Consider the following 13321-nt stretch of genomic DNA (forward strand, 5'->3'; position numbering starts at 1 on the left):
GAAAGCACGAATTGACATTCACTGGTGTGTGGATGTCCGAAATCTGCCCAGGAGCAAAGTTCACCTGAGCCACTTTCACCCAAGAACCCGTGGTGTGCGTGCCGGTTTGAGGGAGGAATTATAGTTCTTCAAGCGCTGAATCTAAAAGTTACGAATCTGAAGGTCAAGCAAGATGGCAGAGATTTCGAACCACAACAATGGTGAAGGAGGTGGTGTGCCTTGTTGTCCAACCAAGAAAACCCCTGCTTGAGTTTTCCATTCCCAAAGTCACCGATCACCCTTCATGCATCGTCTATCCTCAACTCCCAGTTGACAGGTTTGAGATTAAAAGTGGTATGATTCATCTTCTTCCAACTTATTATGGTAATACCAGTGCGGATCCTTACATGCACATTAAGCAATTCTTTGAAATATGTGCTACGATCAAAATTCAAAACCTCGATGATGAGCAGATTAAGATGAGGCTATTCCCATTTAGTTTAAAGGATAAAGCTAAGTCTTGGTTATACTCTATGCCTAATGCTTCAATTCATACTGGGGATGAGCTTTCTAATAAGTTTTTGCAGAAATTCTCTCCAGCTCAAAAGTCTTGGGGGGGGGGGGGGGGTGGGTGGGGACTAGTAAATGCAGCTTGGCTTTGTTTTGTGCAGCTTGGCAAACTCGATGGCCAGAACCATGGTTTTACACTGTCCAGTAATTGGTTCAAATCATTGCCCTATTTTTATCTCAACGACTCAAAAAGGGAAGTGTGGTAAAAGACAATTTAAGTTCGAACCCTCACGGCGGATGATCTAGAATGCAGAGATGTCATCGAGAGGGCATGGAGTAGTAGCCTCAATGGTCCTTGGATGTCGCAGTGGAGAAATTTATTGTGACATTTCTTGGCTTCTTACATGTAATGAGTTAAGTATTTTTCGTTATATATTAGGTGCATTTTTTTTGTGTTGACTTGTTGGTCTAAGTCAGCTTCATGCGATTGGTTGGTTTAGGTCGTATTCATATCTGATCAGATGTGATGGCACAATGGTGGTGACAGGTCCCGCCCCGGAATTTCCCCAAGACCGAGGCGGACCCCGTCTTGATCCCGACATCATCCCGATGCCGGGCCCACCTACTAAATAATCGAGACTTTCTACCAAAAATTTGGCAGAGTCTCCCCTGCAATTTAAGCAATCCCAACAAAATTTATTCAACCTGCAACACACAGTAATACTAATCCCAACCAGCAGCATGCTTTCATACATACATAATTCATACTAGAGTGGCCTCCGGCCTCACAAGTAAAATCTACCATGGCAATACAGAGCATCTACTGAATTTAGATTACAAGTACAGTTGAGTAGAAGAATTTACACAGATCCTAATTAGAAGGATGCACCAAATCCGCTTTCGTACACCACTTGCACTTCCAGGCGCAACTACTGGCTGGGGGGCGCAAAACAGAAAACATGTGAGTGGACAAAAACCAGGTTTGCAGTTAAAAACAACATAATAACCCCACCATATAAAAATAATGCTCGAGTCATGCAGGTTCACAATTCAATAAGAAATTACTCAAAACATGCTTCAGTAAAACTCATCAAAAAAACATCAGTTTTCTCCTTCAAAAAGAACCACATTCTCTCAAACTCACCACTCCTGTCAACTATTAACCACACTCCAATTCCTTTCACACTCAACTATACCTATTCAATAAATACACATAAAAAAAAATATATATATAATTAACTATAAATAACTATACGGTATACTCGTCACACCACCTAGGTACCAGGGAAAACAATCCAACTGGGGGATCGTTTGACTAGTCCGCAGGATTTCCAGGTGCTATCCTGCGTCTAGGGATGAGCGGTCCAACCGGGGGACGAAACTCCAAAGCTCACACACCGGAACATCCAACGCCATGTGTAGCTCTCAAACTATGTCCTACGCGCGCAGACTGGATCATCACACACCGGAACATCCAACGCCATGGTGATGACCCTAAACTCTATACACAGTCTTTCCGTACGCCGGAACATCCAACGCCGCATACGGAAAGTGTCTCACCCGCCGGAACATCCAACGCCGCGAGTGAGACTAGTAACTGGGGAAGGTACTTACGTAGTGTAATCCCACAACTCCTCTCCAACTACACTCTTCCATAACACCCTCCAACAACCCAAATATCTCATCCAAAAAGAATATATCAAAATATACCTCCCCACAATCTACATACAAAATACACTCACAAAACCCAAAAATGCCAATCTCACAATATATTGCCAATTGCTATACACCCAACAGAATTTATCCATGCATAAGATATATAAAAATCCAGAATCCATTAAAACATTATGCAAAATCTTTCATTAATTAAAACCAGGCATATGGTTAAAACAAAGTCCACTCACAAATATTCCCTCGCTGCCTGACCACGTGAAGGTCCTGCTGGTTGCGAGCGTGCAGTCGAAATACCTATTTCGAAATACGAACCGTTAATTATTATAAAAACCACGTCCAAGCGGAAATCACAAATTAATTGCTTAACTCCCCAAATCCCCATATGTGCACGTCGAAGGTGGTATCCTAAGGTCCGATTACAGGTTTAGGAAGCGTTCACGATTTTACGGTTATCGCTAACCCGCAAACTTTGCATTTTTGCATCGGAACATCCGGGGCTCCGATTCAGAATTCGTGAAGTCCCATACGGTCCTAGAAATACCTAGAACAACATATTTTAAATTGGGAAAGATCTAACGGTCGGAACCTATCGAACCCGGATAACGCATAATATGCGAAAATCCGTTCGATAGCCAAACGACATCCGAATCGAGATCCGTGAATTCCTATACGCTCGTGACAACCTAAGGATCTCATCGGGTCAATTTACATCCTCGCCAGACTAGCCCACGCGCCGGCAGCGCGTGGGTGTGCAGAGTAATTCCGATGACGGAAAAACTCCACACCCGAGCTCACCCTTCCTACCCTAGCTTCTACTCGATGTCAGGATCACTTCATTCAACTACGAGAAGCTCCAATTCGGCCGGCAACTGGCCGGAATTTCCTTTTGAAATTCGGCCCAAAACCTAGATTTCTAATCGGTTTTCTAAACTCGAAATCAATCAAAACCTATACCAACATCAGCTAGAACTCGGAAAATGGAAGAGAAATCATACCTCAATCACCTGGTTTGGGCGGCGGAGGCAGCGGCGCGACGGCTAGAATACTTCGGTTTAAAACCGTCGAGCTCGCGGCCTGAATTCTTGGTTTCCGATGGGGAAAACGGGCGGAGCTTGACCGGGGCGACGAGACGAGTCGAACGGGACCGATCTCGGGTCCTGCCGTGGCCGGAACTGAGCAAGCCGAGGAGAGAGAGAGTGAACGTCGGGGAGAGAGAGAGAGAGACTGAGGAGAGAGAGAGTGTCGCGCGCGAAGAGAGAGAGAGCTGAGGTGAAAATCTGATTTTTACCAAACTTTTTGAAATATTTACAAGTTTGCCACTGACACTAATTTGCCCGTAACTTTTTCGTTACAACCCCGATTCAAGCCTACCGCATGTCTACGAAATCGTCTCGGTACCAACTACCCAAAAATGCCACTCGTGGTCCCAAAATCCTTCCGAAGAAGAAAGTGACCAATTTACCCCTAACTCAAGGGTAGTTTCGTAATTTCATTTAAATCGTTTAAAATAAATATTTAAATTGAAGTCGGGGTGTTACAATCTACCCTCCTTAAATAAAATTTCGTCCCCGAAATTCACGTACCTGTCAATGGAAAAGATGAGGGTACTTGACCCTCATTTGTGCCTCAGGCTCCCATGTAGCTTCTTCCACAGTTTGGCTTCTCCACAGAACCTTCACTACTGGAATGGATCTAGAGCGCAACTGTTGTTCTTTCCTATCTAGAATTTGCACAGGTTGCTCCTCAAATGACAAATCTTCTTCCAACTCCACAGGTGGATATTCTAAAACGTGAGAAGGGTCTGGCATATACTTCCGAAGCATAGATACATGGAACACGTCATGCACTCGAGATAGTTCTGCCGGTAATGCAAGTCTATAAGCAACAGGTCCGATGCGTTCAGTAATCTCATAGGGTCCAATATAACGAGGGCTTAATTTCCCACGTTTCCCGAATCTCATCACACCCTTCCAAGGAGATAACTTCAGGAACACCCAATCCCCAACTGCAAATTCGAGATCTTTGGACCTATTATCTGCATAACTCTTCTGTCGGTCTTGTGCGATCTTCAGCTTTTCTTTAATCATCTTCACTTTTTCGGTTGTTGCTCGGATACTTTCCACTTTTTCTAATTTCTTATCTCCCACTTCGTTCCAACAAATAGGAGTCCTACACTGTCTCCCATACAACGCCTCATAAGGAGCCATCTTTATACTCGCATGATAACTGTTATTGTATGCAAATTCCACCAAGGCAAGGTGAGTATCCCATGAATCTTTCATCTGCAGTACACACGACCTCAACATATCCTCCAAAGTCTGAATAGTTCTTTCTGATTGTCCATCAGTCTGGGGGTGAAAAGCTGTGCTGAACCGCAACCTAGTACCCATAGCTTCCTGCAAACACTTCCAGAATCAAGAAGTAAATCGGGCATCCCTGTCCGATACAATGGACACAGGTGCTCCATGTAACCTCACAATCTCGTCCACAAAAAGTTTTGCCAACTTTGTCAGAGAATAAGTTTCCTTAACAGGTAGGAAATGGGCGGACTTGGTGAGTCTATCCACTATCACCCAAATTCCATCATGTCCCTTGGGAGTATGTGGAAGCTTGAAAACAAAATCCATAGTAATGTGTTCCCACTTCCATTCAGGAATTGGAAGCGGTTGCATAAGCCCTGAAGGTTTCTGTCGCTCCGCTTTCACTTGTTGACAAATCAAGCATCTACTCACATACTTGGCAATGTCTCCCTTCATATGCGGCCATGAGTAATACTCCCGTAGGGTTCGATACATCTTGGTGCTTCCTGGATGCATAGTGTAAGTGGAACAGTGAGCTTCCTCCAGGATTTCTCTTTTCAGATAATCATTCTTAGGTACACAGAGGCGAGTTCCTGTTACCAACGCCCCATCTCCCCTTATTGCATAATCTTTCCGCGCACCATTTTCTACTTCTCCCCTTATTCTACAAAGTGTTGGGTCTCCCAACTGGGCTTCAATTATCCGCTCCACCAAAATGGGTCTCACATGCAAACTAGCAAGTAATCCTCCCTGTTGCGCCATTTCCAGCCCCACACCATCTTTCCGTAGTTCCACTAACAACGGAAGATATGCCGTTCTGAGATGAGCCAAACTTCCCGTAGTCTTCCTACTCAGTGCATCTGCTACCACATTAGCTCGGCCTGGATGATACTCAATCGTGCAGTCATAATCCTTTATCAATTCCAACCAACGCCGTTGTCTCATATTAAGCTCCTTTTGAGTGAAAAAGTACTTGAGACTTTTATGATCAGTGAAAATCTGACACGTCTCACCATACAAATAATGCCGCCAAATCTTAAGAGCGAACACTACCGCGGCAAGTTCCAGATCATGAACTGGATAATTCTGCTCATGCTTCTTGAGTTGCCTCGAGGCATAAGCAATCACCCGATCATGTTGCATCAGAACACATCCCAAGCCTCGCAAAGATGCATCACTGTAGATCACAAAATTTCCTGCATTATCTGGAAAAGCCAAAACAGGTGCAGTGGTTAATCGCTTCTTTAATTCCTGAAAACTTTGTTCACATTCTTCCGTCCACTCATATACAACATCTTTCTTTGTCAACCGTGTGAGAGGTGCTGCTATCGAAGAAAACCCTTCCACAAATCGACGATAGTAGCCTGCCAATCCTAGAAAACTCTGTATTTCTGTCACACTGGTGGGTTGTACCCAGTTCACAATAGCTTCAACTTTCTGTGGATCCACATAAATCCCTTCAGCTGAAATTACATGTCCCAAGAATACCACTCTGTCCAGCCAGAACTGACACTTACTAAATTTAGCATAAAGCTGCTTCCTTCTTAAGGTTCTCAATACCAACCTCAGATGCTTCTTATGCCCTTCCAAAGTCTGGGAGTACACCAAAATATCATCGATGAATACAATCACAAAGTGATCCAAGTAGGGTCGGAACACTCTGTTCATGAGATCCATAAACGCTGCTGGAGCATTTGTCAGCCCAAACGGCATCACCAGAAATTCATAATGTCCATACCGTGTTCTGAACGCGGTCTTAGGAATATCCTCTTCCCTGATCCTCAACTGGTGGTATCCTGATCTCAAATCGATCTTAGAAAAATACTTAGCACCCTTCAACTGATCAAACAGATCATCAATCCGAGGCAAAGGATACCGGTTACGTACCGTCACCTTATTCAGCTGCCGGTAATCAATACATAACCTCATGGTTCCATCTTTCTTCCTCACAAACAATACAGGTGCACCCCACGGTGAAACACTGGGTCTGATGAACCCAAGATCTACTAACTCCTGTAATTGAATCTTCAACTCCCGAAGTTCAGCTGGTGCCATTCTATAGGGGGTTAGATAAATAGGGTTGGTGCCCGGAAGAAGTTCAATAGTGAACTCGATTTCCCTTTCAGGGGGTAAACCAGGGAGATCATCTGGAAAGACATCAGGAAAGTCACAAACAACAGGAATATCTTCCAGATTCAGGGTGATCTCTCGAGTATCAATGATATGAGCCAAATACCCCTCACATCCCTTCTGGAGCAACTTCTTGGCTGTAATAGCAGAGATTAGACAAGTAGGGAGAACTCTACGCTCCCCACGGAAGGTAACTCTAGGTTGCCCTGGACTTCGAAACGTTACTTCTTTCCGATAACAATCCACTGAAGCATGATGTTTCTCCAGCCAATCCATCCCCAAAATAATATCCAAATCCACCAAGTCTAAAGGAATTAAATTTGCTTCCAACCATGCATCATCTACTTGGACAAAACAATTTCTAAATACCCGATCTGCGTATAGGACTTCTCCCGTAGGTAGGGAAATACTAAAGCTCCCTATCATAGGTGTAGGTCTAATACTGACATACGGTATGAAATTGTGTGCTACAAAAGAGTGTGTGGCCCCCGGGTCAATTAAAACACGTGCAAGATAACCAAAAATCGGAATCATACCAGTAATCACGTCCGGGGTAGCATAGGCTTCCTGCTGAGACATGGAGAACACACGGGCCTGAGTAGTGGAGCGCCCAGGTTGACCCCTTGATAGCCTACCACCTCTGCTTCTAGAAGATGACGATGCCCTACTACTGGATGACCCCGCTGCAGAGGAAGAAACACCTCCCTGATTCTGATTCTGACCCAAGATACCTTGCCCTAGCTGGGCCCCAGTTCCCTGATTCACTACATCATTCTGGAGTATAGTTGGGCAGTTTCTCTTAGTATGTCCTACTTGCCCACAAAAGTAGCATGTCAGGCTACTACTCTGGCCTGATCCACCTCCCTGAGTGTAACTGGGACAATCCTTCGCGATATGCCCAACTTGCCCACAATGAAAACATGTCAACCCAGTGTACCTAGAAGGAGCCCTGGCTGTGCTAGCTACAGACTGTGGTCCCGAATACTGAGTCCAAGCCGAACGAGAACCTGATCTCCCACTGCTAGAACTAGATCCCCGTCCTCCTGACCATCCTCCACTAGCCAAACTGGAACTAGATCCTCCCCTCTTTGATGGACCCTGACTGGGCCCACCAATTCCTGGTGCATCCCTACGGCGCCTACCAACATTCCCTCCAAGTTTCCTTGCCACCCTTGCCGCTGCCTGAGCCAAAGCCCTCATATTTGGATAGGTACTAGCGGTAACAACTGCCTGAATTTCCCACCATAAACCTTCCTCAAAGCGTCTACATCTGTCTTCCTCTGTAGCCACCAACTCGGGAGCAAACCTGGACAGCTCATTAAATTTGTGTTCATATTCCACTACTGACATGGACCCCTGTTTCAGATAGAGAAACTCTGACTTCTTTGCCTGTTTATAAGATGGTGGGTAAAACTGATCTGAAAATACTCGCTGAAATTCTTCCCAATTTATGGCAGCCGGATTTTCATAACCCCTTTTTACTGCTTTCCACCAATGATACGCATTTCCCTTGAGTAGAAAGGTGGCCAAACGGACTCTATCCTCAGCTGGGCATTCCAGGACATCAAAGATTCTCTCCACGTCAGTAATCCATAATTCTGCTTCTGCCGGATCTGTACTACCCAGGAATTCTTTAGCTCCAAGTTCCTTAACTCTCTTAATTTCCGAACTTTCCGTACCACGCCTTCCCCGTAAGGCTGTAGCCATTGTACGAGTAAACTGACTGAGCACATGCCTCAAGTCCAAAGCATTATCTCCAGCAGGTGGAGGTGGTGAAAGTGAAGGTGAAGGTAGTGGTGGTGAAGGAGGGGGTGATGGAGATGGAGGTGGAGGATTCGGCCCCCATCTCTGCCCACGGCCTCTTGTTCTAGCTCTGCGAGCTGACATGATTCTACACAAAGAAATCATGAAATCATTAGATCAACAATGCAGCAAAAGTGCAATAGTCGAAGGAAAATGAACCTAATGCTCTGATACCAAGCTGACAAGTCCCGCCCCGGAATTTCCCCAAGACCGAGGCGGACCCCGTCTTGATCCCGACATCATCCCGATGCCGGGCCCACCTACTAAATAATCGAGACTTTCTACCAAAAATTTGGCAGAGTCTCCCCTGCAATTTAAGCAATCCCAACAAAATTTATTCAACCTGCAACACACAGTAATACTAATCCCAACCAGCAGCATGCTTTCATACATACATAATTCATACTAGAGTGGCCTCCGGCCTCACAAGTAAAATCTACCATGGCAATACAGAGCATCTACTGAATTTAGATTACAAGTACAGTTGAGTAGAAGAATTTACACAGATCCTAATTAGAAGGATGCACCAAATCCGCTTTCGTACACCACTTGCACTTCCAGGCGCAACTACTGGCTGGGGGGCGCAAAACAGAAAACATGTGAGTGGACAAAAACCAGGTTTGCAGTTAAAAACAACATAATAACCCCACCATATAAAAATAATGCTCGAGTCATGCAGGTTCACAATTCAATAAGAAATTACTCAAAACATGCTTCAGTAAAACTCATCAAAAAAACATCAGTTTTCTCCTTCAAAAAGAACCACATTCTCTCAAACTCACCACTCCTGTCAACTATTAACCACACTCCAATTCCTTTCACACTCAACTATACCTATTCAATAAATACACATAAAAAAAAATATATATATAATTAACTATAAATAACTATACGGTATACTCGTCACACCACCTAGGTACCAGGGAAAACAATCCAACTGGGGGATCGTTTGACTAGTCCGCAGGATTTCCAGGTGCTATCCTGCGTCTAGGGATGAGCGGTCCAACCGGGGGACGAAACTCCAAAGCTCACACACCGGAACATCCAACGCCATGTGTAGCTCTCAAACTATGTCCTACGCGCGCAGACTGGATCATCACACACCGGAACATCCAACGCCATGGTGATGACCCTAAACTCTATACACAGTCTTTCCGTACGCCGGAACATCCAACGCCGCATACGGAAAGTGTCTCACCCGCCGGAACATCCAACGCCGCGAGTGAGACTAGTAACTGGGGAAGGTACTTACGTAGTGTAATCCCACAACTCCTCTCCAACTACACTCTTCCATAACACCCTCCAACAACCCAAATATCTCATCCAAAAAGAATATATCAAAATATACCTCCCCACAATCTACATACAAAATACACTCACAAAACCCAAAAATGCCAATCTCACAATATATTGCCAATTGCTATACACCCAACAGAATTTATCCATGCATAAGATATATAAAAATCCAGAATCCATTAAAACATTATGCAAAATCTTTCATTAATTAAAACCAGGCATATGGTTAAAACAAAGTCCACTCACAAATATTCCCTCGCTGCCTGACCACGTGAAGGTCCTGCTGGTTGCGAGCGTGCAGTCGAAATACCTATTTCGAAATACGAACCGTTAATTATTATAAAAACCACGTCCAAGCGGAAATCACAAATTAATTGCTTAACTCCCCAAATCCCCATATGTGCACGTCGAAGGTGGTATCCTAAGGTCCGATTACAGGTTTAGGAAGCGTTCACGATTTTACGGTTATCGCTAACCCGCAAACTTTGCATTTTTGCATCGGAACATCCGGGGCTCCGATTCAGAATTCGTGAAGTCCCATACGGTCCTAGAAATACCTAGAACAACATATTTTAAATTGGGAAAGATCTAACGGTCGGAACCTATCGAACCCGGATAACGCATAATATGCGAAAATCCGTTCGATAGCCAAACGACATCCGAATCGAGATCCGTGAATTCCTATACGCTCGTGACAACCTAAGGATCTCATCGGGTCAATTTACATCCTCGCCAGACTAGCCCACGCGCCGGCAGCGCGTGGGTGTGCAGAGTAATTCCGATGACGGAAAAACTCCACACCCGAGCTCACCCTTCCTACCCTAGCTTCTACTCGATGTCAGGATCACTTCATTCAACTACGAGAAGCTCCAATTCGGCCGGCAACTGGCCGGAATTTCCTTTTGAAATTCGGCCCAAAACCTAGATTTCTAATCGGTTTTCTAAACTCGAAATCAATCAAAACATATACCAACATCAGCTAGAACTCGGAAAATGGAAGAGAAATCATACCTCAATCACCTGGTTTGGGCGGCGGAGGCGGCGGCGCGACGGCTAGAATACTTCGGTTTAAAACCGTCGAGCTCGCTGCCTGAATTCTTGGTTTCCGATGGGGAAAACGGGCGGAGCTTGACCGGGGCGACGAGACGAGTCGAACGGGACCGATCTCGGGTCCTGCCGTGGCCGGAACTGAGCAAGCCGAGGAGAGAGAGAGTGAACGTCGGGGAGAGAGAGAGAGAGACTGAGGAGAGAGAGAGTGTCGTGCGCGAAGAGAGAGAGAGCTGAGGTGAAAATCTGATTTTTACCAAACTTTTTGAAATATTTACAAGTTTGCCACTGACACTAATTTGCCCGTAACTTTTTCGTTACAACCCCGATTCAAGCCTACCGCATGTCTACGAAATCGTCTCGGTACCAACTACCCAAAAATGCCACTCGTGGTCCCAAAATCCTTCCGAAGAAGAAAGTGACCAATTTACCCCTAACTCAAGGGTAGTTTCGTAATTTCATTTAAATCGTTTAAAATAAATATTTAAATTGAAGTCGGGGTGTTACAGGTGGTGCTTTGATTTATCAATATCATCATGGACATGGACCATATATAAATAATGTGATGAGACCAAAGAATTGAAATCGCTGATTTGGACCGTTGAAGTGAATAGTGAACCAATTTTTCGGAATCATGTGTTAGTTGAAGTCAAGCCTTGCGCATGAATGTTTTCATGTTGCATGCGTGATAGGACACGTCTAATATATAAGATACTTAAGAAGGGTGATATCAACGCATTCCAAAAAAAACGATTGATCTCTATCAATAAACCTGCCAAAGACCCGAACAATAAAGCACTTACTACCGGTGCCACGGAGAGAGATGTTTTTAGATCTCGCATTTTAAAAACTCCTCTTTCTTTATTCGTTATTGTAATTTTATTGTAATTTGTAATACATAATGGTAATACATATATGACCAGATGTGTATATGTAGTTAATGACCGACCGCCTGTATTTGTACACTGAGTCCCTAATTAAAATTAAAATGTACAAAATAGATATTTCTACCTGAAGTTACTAAAAAATATTAATTTTTTATGGTAGGTTTCATATTTATTTCATACTTTATATACTATAAATATTTTAATATATTATATGTTTGTTATATGATATATGAGACCAAAAAGAAGAAATGAAAAATCATAGAAAAGATTCTCTTCAAACGAACCGGCCTATCTTCTGTATGGGGCTTACGCGGTGGTTGGAACAAAGACACATTTTTTGTTGTGAATTAAAATGTGGCAGATAGATAGGGGCATATATCTGCAAGGCCCGATCAATAGTTCAAGTCACACACTCCCATAATCTATTTTATCTTCAGAAAATTCGCTTCAGCTATGAGTGTCAAAAAAATAATACATTTTTGTAGAGTTGAAGAGAAATATCCCAATACATGTCTTATTCTCACTACTACAAAAAAGCAAAAAGACGACGGTAAATCACCGTCGTGTATTCGGTTTTTCAATGGTCGTGGAATCCACCGTCATCTTTTCCCTCATAAACCACGACGCTAAATCACCGTCGTTGTTACAATATACAACGTCATCAACAAATACAAAACGACGTCTGTGTACTGCAAAAAGATCTAAAAAAGCAGTCGAGGATGAGAATAGACGACCAACTCTCTAAACAAACCGTCGTTAAAAAGGAAAAATATGACACATATTAACAGAACATGGCCGCAAGATAGACATACAACGACAAAAATTAAAATAAGACGCCGTTAAATATCATTTTCACGACAATAAAAAATATGTCGTCTTTAAATACATTAGAAGACGACGTTATTGATACCTACTACGTCGCCTATATAAAAATAACCGTCGTAAAATAAATTTTCCACTTCGATTTTTCTATAAAAGATGACGTGGAAATAGTTGTCAGTGTCATTATTTACGACGTATGTATTTATAGAGTAGACGTTGAACAACGAAACAACGTCGGTTACAAATATATAAGAGTCGTATTACAAAATTTATACGTCCTATTTTCAGAAACAAACAACGACGATAAATATTAGACGTTGTTCAATAAAACAACGTCGAAAACAAATAAAAACAGACGTGTTTAGTCTGCTAAAGTTCTAAAAAATAGTCGAGGATGAGAATAGACGACCAACTCAAACAAATCACCGTCGTTAAAAAGGAAAAATATGACACATATTAAAAGAACAAGGCCGCAAGATAGACATACAACGACGACAACTAAAACACTACGCCGTCAAATATAATTTTCACGACAAGAAAAAATATGACGTCTTTAAATACATGAGAAGACGACGTTATTGAAATATACTACGTCTCTTATTTACAAACAACCGTCGTGAAATAAATTTTCCACTTCGATTTTTGTAAAAAAGATGACGTGAAAATAGTTGTCAGTGTCATTATTTACGACGTATGTATTTATATAGTTGACGTTGAAATGCGATGAGAGAGCCATATTACAAATAACGTCGTTTAATTGATATTAGACGGCGGTTATAATGAATTACCGTCGGAATTCATTTCATTCCTCTTCGTAAAGAACTTGCGACGTGGAAAATGTATGATGACGTCGTATTTTTTAACGTTCAGATT

The sequence above is a fragment of the Prunus persica genome, chromosome G2 (genome assembly GCF_000346465.2).
Source record: "Prunus persica cultivar Lovell chromosome G2, Prunus_persica_NCBIv2, whole genome shotgun sequence".
NCBI classification, from domain to species: Eukaryota; Viridiplantae; Streptophyta; class Magnoliopsida; order Rosales; family Rosaceae; genus Prunus; species Prunus persica.